General features: G+C 49.0%; 1 pseudogene; it reads left to right on the forward strand.

Annotated features, from left to right (window-relative positions):
• Positions 1-2,042: 2,042 nt before the first annotated feature.
• On the forward strand, positions 2,043-7,667 carry LOC114686957 (annotated as a pseudogene).
• The last annotated feature ends 342 nt before the right edge of the window (positions 7,668-8,009 follow it).

The raw sequence follows: 8,009 nt of genomic DNA on the forward strand, positions 1-8,009 counted from the left end.
CTGTCTAACACATTGGGGCACAGCAATGACCCCAGACCAGACCTGCTGAGATGGAATTAGTTTCCTGGCTCTACTACATAACACAACACAGAGCCTGAGAAGGCTTTACTGGTAACGGACTGAATTCGAGCCTCAGACGCCGCATGTCAGAGGGTGGATATACTTGAAATCCTGAGCTTTTGGAGGTAGAGACAGGAGGATCCTGAGACTCACTGCAGACAGCTAGACTATTTGGAAGTCTAGGCAATGTGGATCCTGTATTAACAGATGAATGGATAGGTGTGGTGACTCATGTCTTAAAGTCGAGGGGCGGGGAGGAAGGCAGGCCAGTCTATGAGTGACAATCAGCCTGGACTTCATAAAAAATTTATTCTAGCCAGAGCTGCATAGTGCGACGGTCCCAACACCAACATAACAGGGTGATGATTCTTGAGGAATGAGCACCAAGCGTATCCTCTGGTCTCCACGTTCATGCAAACACATTGTGCACCTACATGCACACACAGGTTACACACCACACACCTACACACACACACGACAAAAACACCAGCAAATAATTAATTTTATTTAATCTAATTATTAAGTGAAAATGATACAGCCATGTCTGGTAGTGGCACAAGCTTTAACTAGTACTTTCGGAAGGTAGAGAATGTTGGATTTGTGAGTTCAGGCATCCTGGTCAAATAGTGAGTTCCAGGACAGCTAGGGTACATAATAGAGAAACCTGTCCCCTAAGCCCACCCAAAAAAAAACATAAGCAAATACAAATAACAAATAGAGGCACCAGAAGGATAGGGGAGCTCGATTTAGAAGAGAAGTGGGGTTGGTGGAGGAGTGCAGCACTGCTGGATAGAGGCCTTAGGAGTGGAGGTCCACGGAGAGACTGAGGCCAGACCACAGTTCCAGGCAACTTCTTGGGCTCACGTCACCAGCTCAATCAGGGCAAATTAGTTGTTCTTGTCCTGAAAAGAGCACTTGACACACACTGGTAAAGAGACCAACACACAGTGCAGGGCATCATCACCACCTTCTGGGAAGGGAGCTTATTGTGACCTTGTCCCCACAGGTCCCTGCTGAGCAGCATCTACTTCAAGCTCCTGGTTTTTCTGGAGGTGCCCCTGCTCCTGGAGCATCTCAGTGCTGGGTCTCTGGGTGAACAGGCTCAGAGGTGTCTGGGAAGAAGCAGCATTGTCCTGATTATGAGAATCAGTGAGGTCTGTTGACATCAAAGCTCTGTTCATGTCCCTGGACACAGCTCTTCTGGTGGTAGAGGACAACAAGTAAAACTGTGTTCCTGAGACTACTCTGAGATTTTTTTTTAGAAGCCTCTTTGTGATGTGTCAAACACATAAAAGAATGTGCCCAATAAATACATATAAATACATATTTTAATAGAACATCATTACTTAGCTGTGGATTCCTGTTTAAGCAGTTTAATTCTGATGAACTTAAATATTTCCAGAATATACTTCCTTACTGACATAGAAAAGTAACAGTATTCTCAGTCTCAAAAACAACCTTTTACTTACCTTGCAAAGACCTTAGACCTAGTCCAAAGCAGACTAAGCTGCCCCTACAGAGTGTACACAGACTAATTCCCAGATGTTGTTCATTGCTGAATCAAGGCCAGGCTGTTTCCATCAAGACTCAGTCCTTGCAGTAGTTCCCTCTCTGCTGCTGGGGCATACGGTACCCTGACAGCTCAAGGTTCAGCCGATGTTTCATGTCTGGGACCCTAACCAACTTAGAGCTACGTGTGTGGGTCAATGTGCCGTTACCAGCCTAGGAGAAACTAAGTGGCTTATCTTGTGTGTTGAGAATGGGTAGCACGCTGAAAATGTGACTTATAATTGTCCAGAGTTTGGCCGAGTGGGAGCAGCAGCGTCGGTGTGAAGAGAGAAAGCTATGTAGAGCTATGTGAGAGCTGCTGCAGAGTGTGTGTGTGTGTGTGTGTGTGTGTGTGTGTGTGTGTGTGAGAGAGAGAGAGAGAGAGAGAGAGAGAGAGAGAGAGAGAGAGAGAGAGAGAGCTGTGTAGAAGAGGTGCTGCTATTTGTAGGAGCTGTGTCTAGGAGCTGTGTAAGGTGCTGTGTGGAGAGAGGGCTGTTTAGATGATGCTTAGCTGTGGCTGTGTGCAGACAAGGAAGATGAAGCTGCCTAGAAAAGAGATGGAGAAGAGAAATGTATGTCAAAGAAATTGTGTAGCCACGTGAGAAGATGTATGTCTGTAAAGATATGCAGCTCTATGCAGCAGTGTGGAGATGTGTAACTGTGTGGAGACAGGAAGAGTCAGAGGCCATTAATTGGTTATTAAGATTAAGTAAAAGATAAGTTAACATCAGAAAGCATGTGTGTTTCCTTATTTCACCCGTAAGAGATGATTAAAACTTATTTCTAAATACTCTCAGATAGAAACAGTCTGGCCGTTGCTGCCTTAGTGGATTCTCTTACATTACCCTGGAGGTGGCCTTGGAGCAGGCTCTCCAGAAGGTCCCCAATACCTTCATTCTGCTCGGTCTCAGCACTGTACAAGTCCCCATGGGGGAATAAATGAGAAGAGGAATACAGGACATGACAATGTGTTTACCATCCATGTTCACCACCTGGGGGGATAACAAGACCCAAGATACAAAGAGGAGACTGGCCAAGCATCCATCAGAATTGTCCCATGAACCTCCCACTCACAATGAACTCAAGAGGGTTTCACTGTGAGCAACACAGGCACATATGGTGTGGATTCACAAAAATGAAGGAGGTGGTTCCTCTCCTCACGGAGATGGGGCAAGATAAGATGGACAGATCTCAAGTCAGCTCAGGAAGTGACTTATCATAGATGATGGACAGCATGAACAAAAAAGGAAATGCTCTCAAAGGCTGGCCATAGGTGGGAGGTTGTGAAGCCCTTAGCTGAAGGCTGGGGCACAGGTGACATCCTCAATCCATGGCCAGGGATGTGTCTCTCACTGGGAGTGATGGGAACCTGCGCCCCTGAGTCCTGGACCTTCTTCAGAGCACTTCCTGTACCAGTTCAACTGGAGCCTCCCAGGGGAACAGGAAGCAGAGGACAGAAAGGAGAACTTGACATGTGAACACTGGACGTTCTAGAAGAACACTGCCCCTCCTCCTCTTGGGCTTGCTGTGGGCAGGAGACATCAGAACTGAAGAAATGACCCCAGGAGTGATGGGAGTGTGGCTGCCTTCAGCCCTGCTCCTCTTGCAGGTCCCAGGTGAGCACGGGGATGGGGGTGGGGTGGGGTTACAGCTCTGAAAGGGGAACTCTTGGAGTAAGTGAGAGGGCAGGATGGGGGATGGGAGGTGGGAGAGAGCAGCCAGCAGAGGAAGATGGGCCCAGAGTAAAGACAAGGAGTGGGGGTGGGCAGGAGTGGCCAGTGTCACCTCACAGGTGCTGTTAGGAATCAGTGCACAGTACAGTCATGACTACCACACCTGATACAGTCAGGACCTGCTGAGAGGGTTAGCTGAGACAGGCATTGCCATAAAAGCACACAATCTTATTGTGTACACACATGTATTTGCATACATGTGAGTGTGTGCATACCAAACACACACAAGCACTGATTTTCACAGAGACATACACTTCCATATGTACATAGGTAAAATTTCTCTTTCTCTCTCTCTCTCTCTCTCTCTCTCTCTCTCTCTCTCTCTCTCTCTCTCTCTTAACACACACACACACACACACACACACACACTCACACACACAGAGTGTTGGTTCCTCCTGGGCCCTTCCATTCTCCAGGGACAAGCCCCCTCTCCGCCCCCTCTCCTGGACAACACAGGCGCTCACCTCAGTCCTGACTCCTGGGTCTAACAAGGCCTGTTTCCTTTCTAGATGCTTCCTCCAGACCAGGCAGCTCCCTAAGACCTGACCAAGGGAGGCCTGACCCCCATCCAGCTGTGAAGGTGCAGAATTGGGGCTTGTGTTTTCCAGGCTGTGTCCCTCTGCATGGCCCCAGCAAGGTGACAGGCACTGTGGGGGAGTCCCTGAGTGTGCGGTGTCAGTAGGAGGAGGAACACAAGACTAACGACAAATACTGGTGCAGAGTTTCACTACGACCATGTAAAGAGATTGTCAGGACCAGAGCCTCAAAAGAAGCTGGGAAAGGCCGAGTTTCCATCAGGGACCATCCAGGCATCCTCACCTTCACAGTGACCTTGGAGAACCTCACCCTGGAAGATGCAAGCATCTATAAATGTGGGGTGGATGTGCCATTTATCAATGGCTCCTTCTGGAAAATCGATCCCACCTTGGGGATCGATGACTCCTTCAAAGTTGTGGTGTCCGTGGTCCCAGGTAAGCTCCCTTCATGTCAGGGCACCCTGAGAACAGGCCAGTCATTCCCCTCATGAGGGAAGAAAAGCCAGATACAATCGCATGGTGAGCTTGGTAAATCAGTGACTCAGGCCACAGGGGGTTTGATTCCACATGTGCCATTGTGAGAGCATGTGTGGTATATGTGATAGCGAAAGTACACCAATATCTGTGTGTGCGTGTACACACAGGCACAATGGGGAACCTGAGTTCTTAGAAGCTCTCTTTTTATTACATACATACATTTAGTTAGTTAGTTAGTTATTTAGTTATTTAGTTGGTTAGTTGGACTAGCCCTGGTGTGTGTCAGTCAGAGAACTCTCACTTAGTTCTCCCTCCACAGTGTGGTCCTAGGGCTCTAACTCAGGTCTTCAGGTTTGACAAGCAGGGTCTTTGCCCACCGAGCTGTCTCATCAACCAATGTTTGAGATTCTCTGAGTGTCTGAGACAAGCCCTGAACCACTGGTTCTTTGTGACTTCCTGCCCTGATAGCAGACAAGTCCTCTCTCCCAGGTCTCATTTGTTCCTGTCCCCATCTCATGTGGGAACAGAACCCAGCCTATCTACTCCCCTCCTTCAGAGGATGCCCTGGCCTGAAACTGAGTGGACACTTCCCTTCCATGGAGGTCCCAAGGTGCCAGCCTCATCACAGTGGTTCTGGGGCTTCTGAGAGGAACCAGAGACACAGGAAGTGTAGATTATATATCGGGCTTCTTGATTCCTGAGAAATCCATTCAACCCGTCCAAGTTCCCCCACATTCCCCTTTCCCAGGAACCATTTACTTCAGGAAGAAACTCAGAGAATCCCCCAAAGTTGTTATTCCCAGGCAGAGAGTGGAGCTGGATGAAGACAGTCTCTCAGCTCCTCTGGTCCCAATGTTCTCCATGTCTGCACTCATTCTCCCCTACAGAGCCTCCCTTGTTTACAGAACCTGAATTAGTGCATCTCTTTAAGGGCCGGGTGGGGGTGGGGGCTGAAGGCGATGAACTGCTCTGTTGTTCCCGGTATTTTTCTATTCTGAGAGAGGGTCTTGTGTAGCCCAGGCTGGCCACAAACTCACTGTGTAGTAGGGATTCATCTTGAATGACTGATCTTCCTGACTCTGCCTCTCCAGCACTGGGATTACAGGCTCCCATCCCCACTCCCAGCTTCCTGTTCTGGTTCTCAATTGTGGTTTCCCCCTCATAAAAGCTTCCCTCCAACATCCTTTGTGGATTTATAGTGAGGAGTGTGGAACCAAAACCCACTGGTGTCTCTAGTTCCCCTCAGCAGAGGCCACTCTACACAGGGTCCTTCAAGCATCTGTCTTTCTAGAACTTTCCACCTGACCATTCCTCAGGCCTGTCTGTGTGACAGTGTGGGAATGACTGGGCCAGGCAGACAGAGTCCCACCACTCTGTGTCTGTCCCCAGAAGGATGGAAGACAAGGAGGCAAAAGGTGTCACTGAGGCCAGAAGGGACCTGGAAACAAGTGTCTTGTCACTGACACTTAAACTCTCCTCTGCAGGAAGACTGGCCTCAAGTTTGAAAGTGCCAACCAGCCCCAGTGCACCATGGGAAGGCCTGGGGAGGGAAGCCCTGACTTGGGGCTTGTAGGCTGTCACACAGCGGTCCTCTGTTTCCCTAGGGACCCGTGTGCAGCAGACCTGCAGAGGTTTCAGTGGGGAGGACATGGAGTGGAGGTCACTGGGACAGTCTGTGTTTCCATCCTTTGCTCCTGTCACAGGCTCTAGCCCCGAGAACAGAGCAAATATCCTGGGGTCCCCCACATCCTCACCAGTGCACACTCAGCCCAGCGTGACCACAGAGGACACAACTCCTGGTCCCAGCCTACGACCCCGGTGAGGACCCTGAGGGCTCTGGACTGTGGGTGGGGGTGATGCTGAGAGGGTGGATGTAGAAGGGTTTGGATCGCCCTCCTTGGGCGTCTCCTGCATCTTCCAGTCCCACACTGACATGGGGGAGTGTCTTGTGAACAACAGTTGCTCATCTACAGATTGGGGCACAGCAGTGACACCCAGACCCAGACGTGCTGAGATGGAGTTAGTTTCCTGTCAAGAGGTTACAACACAAACACCCCCGAGTCTGGGGAGACAGCTCTGCTGGTGAAGGATCTGAGTTCGAGCTTCAGCACCCACATGTTGGGCATGGTGGCATACAATTGAAATACCTGAGCTATAGAGATGGAGACAGGTGGTTCCATGAGGCTCACTGGGCAGCCAGCCTAGACTACTTGGTAAGCTCCAGGCCAATGTGAGATCCTGACAGATAAGAAGATAGATGGATCAGGTGTGGTGACTCATGCCTTTAATCCAGCACTGGGAGGCAAAGGCAGCCCAGTATCTGTGAGTTTAAGACCAGCCTGGACAACACAGAAAATTCCATTCTAGCCAGACCTGCAAAGTGGGACCTGTCTCAAAACAAATATAACAGGTGATGATTCTTGAGGAATGACATCCAAGATTATCCTCTCAGCTGCACATTCATGCAAACACATGTGCACCTGGATACACTCACATGCACACACACACACAAAAAAAACCCCAAACAAACAGTAAATTAATTAATTAACTAATGAAAATAAATACATTCACTCGATTGTGGTGGCACAAGCCTTTAACATCGGTACTTGGGACATAAAGGCAGGTGGATCTGTGAGTTGAAGGTCATCCTGGTCTAGAAGTGAGTTCCAGGACAGCCTGGGTTACATAAAAGAGAGACCCTTCCAGTCCCCCAAGAAAACCAACTACCAAACAAACAAATAAATCAATAACAAATAAGAGCCACCAGGAGGAAATAGGAGAACTGAGTTTAAAAGAAAGTTAGGGTCTGGGTGCAGGAGCAGCACCTGCCTGGATAGAGGCCTTAGGAGTGGAGGGAGGTCCATGGAGAGACTGAGCCAGATTCACCGTTCCAGGCTAATTCTTGGGCTATCAGTCACACTGTTCAATCAGGCAGGGTTCCTTGTCCTTGTTCCTGAAAAGAACACCTTGGACACACACCTGGGTAAAGAGACAGGCACACAGTGTAGGACACCAACATCACCTTCTGGATATGGAGCTTATTGTGACCTTGTCCCCACAGGCCAGTGCTGAGCAGCATCTACTTCAAGGTCCTGGTCTTTCTGGAGGTGCCCCTGCTCTTGAGCATGCTCAGTGCGGTCCTCTGGGTGAACAGGCCTCAGAGGTGCTCTGGGAAGAAGCAGCATTGTCCTGATTATGAGAATCAGTGAGGTCTGTTGACATCAAAGCTCTGTTCATGTCCCTGGACACAGCTCTTCTGGTGACAGAGGACAACAAATAAATCTGTGATTCTGAGAATACTCTCAAAGTTTTAGAAGACTCTTTTTGCTGTGTCAAATGCATAAAAGAATGTGCCCAATAAATACATACACATACATATTTTAATAGACTATCTTTACTTATGCTTTGATAAATTCACACATGTACAACATCAGTCTATCATATCCACCTCCAACCCCACCCTCCCACTCCCTCATGTGTTCCCTCCTCCCCTTCATGGTCTATTCCCTCCTTCCATTCTTCTTTCTTTTCCTAACTCACTGAGTCCATAGTGCCGCCCGCCAGAATGTTAACCGATCTTGCTGTCTTGGTCTTGGACAGGTGACCACAGCCACAGTGTCATGAGTGCAGTGACCATGCCTCAGCCAGATCCCAG

The sequence above is a fragment of the Peromyscus leucopus genome, chromosome 8b (assembly GCF_004664715.2).
Source record: "Peromyscus leucopus breed LL Stock chromosome 8b, UCI_PerLeu_2.1, whole genome shotgun sequence".
In the NCBI taxonomy this organism is placed as follows: Eukaryota; Metazoa; Chordata; class Mammalia; order Rodentia; family Cricetidae; genus Peromyscus; species Peromyscus leucopus.